This window comes from Acomys minous (genome assembly GCF_964271855.1).
Source record: "Acomys minous genome assembly, chromosome: 12".
Taxonomy (NCBI): Eukaryota; Metazoa; Chordata; class Mammalia; order Rodentia; family Muridae; genus Acomys; species Acomys minous.
In genome coordinates, this window is record NC_140493.1 from 108,553,988 (window position 1) to 108,555,589 (window position 1,602).

The following is a 1,602-nucleotide window of genomic DNA, read 5'->3' on the forward strand; positions in this document are numbered from 1 at the left end:
CAGTGGGAGAGGCCAAGGCTTTGTGGCTGGCTCCCATGGCTGGATAGAAGTTCAGAGTCCCAGAAAGGTTCTTTCAATCCCAAGGACATTCCATTGGGGTTGTTTTCTTCAACCACAGTGGCTCTAGGCCAGGAGCTAGAATTCCTGATGGAAGTTCCATGTGGCCTGCCATGTGGATGTCTTCTCTGTTTGCTGTCTCCTTCCTGTCCTGGGTTTTCTCTCTCTCTCTCTCTCTTTTATTATTATTATTATTATTATTATTATTATTATTATTATTATTATTGACACAGGGTCTTCATATGTAGTCCTAGATGTTGTGGAACTCCCTTTGTGGATCAGGCTGACCTCAAACTCAGAAATCCCCCACCTCTGCCTCCCACATGCTGGAATTAAAGATGTGTGTTACCATGGATGGCCTCCTTTTTTCTTTAAAAAAAAAAAAATTTATTTTTCTGCGTGTGCACGCGTGAGCATGTGTACTCATGCCCTCATGCTCAGATGGAGGCCAAAAGAGACCATCAAGTGTCAGCTATCATGTCCCCGTATAACTTTGAGGCAGCGTATAACTTTGAACCAAGAATTTGCACCTTCTCAGGCAAGGGGGAAGAAGTGAGAGGCGCAGCGTGCCTCCTGCCTCCACCCGTCAGAACTGAGGTTACAGGCATCTGTGGAACGCCCAGCTTGTGACATAGACGCCAGGGGGCCAAGCTTTTATCCTCACAGTTGTGAAGTGAGTTGCTCTGCCTGTAAGCCGTATCCTGTTTCTCTTGTTCCTCTGTTGTGCCTGCCCCATTTCTCATCGCTGTGACCAAATGTCAGACAGGAGGCGAAGGAAGGGAGGAAGGTCTGTTCTGCCCACAGTGGAGGGGATGCCCTCCGTCATGGTGAGGCGGTCACGGCGGGAGGGTGGTGCTGCTGGCCACACTGGGTCCACAGTGAGGAAGCAGAGAGCGCAGAGGACACACGCAGCTCATTTCCCTTGGCTGTGCAGTCAGAACCCCAGCAACAGTGGGGAACAGTGTCGCCCCCACTGGGTCTTCCCTCTCTAGTTCAAGTTCTCAGGAACCAGCCTCCCAGACACCCAGGGCGTGTCCCTGCCACGTTGACACTCAGTGCTAACCACCACCCCTGCCTTACTGCTTGTTGGAGGCCTCACGGTGTTGCCTTCTCTTCCTCTTGGCATTTGTGAGTAAACAGGAGTTTCCTCTTGGTGACAGCTCATGGGGTAGAGTGAACGTTCAGTGTCAAATCTTACCCGTGATGCCAGGGGTGGCTTCATTCCTGTTTTATTTAAGAATGGCTTCTGGGTCTGCAGATACATTTATTTTACCGTGTGTGTGTGTGTGTGTGTGTGTGTGTGTGTGTGTGTGTGTACACGTGCACCATATGAATACAGTGTTCACTGAGGCAAGAAGAGAAGGTTCCAGTGCCTGGAGCTGGAGGAACAGGAGGCTGTGGGCTGCCTGACATGGGGTATGAGAACAGAACTGAGGCCCTGTGGGAGAGCAGCAAGCACTCTTAACTGCGGAGCCATCTCTTTAGGCACCTGCACTCACACACACAACACACACACACACACACACACACACACACACACACACA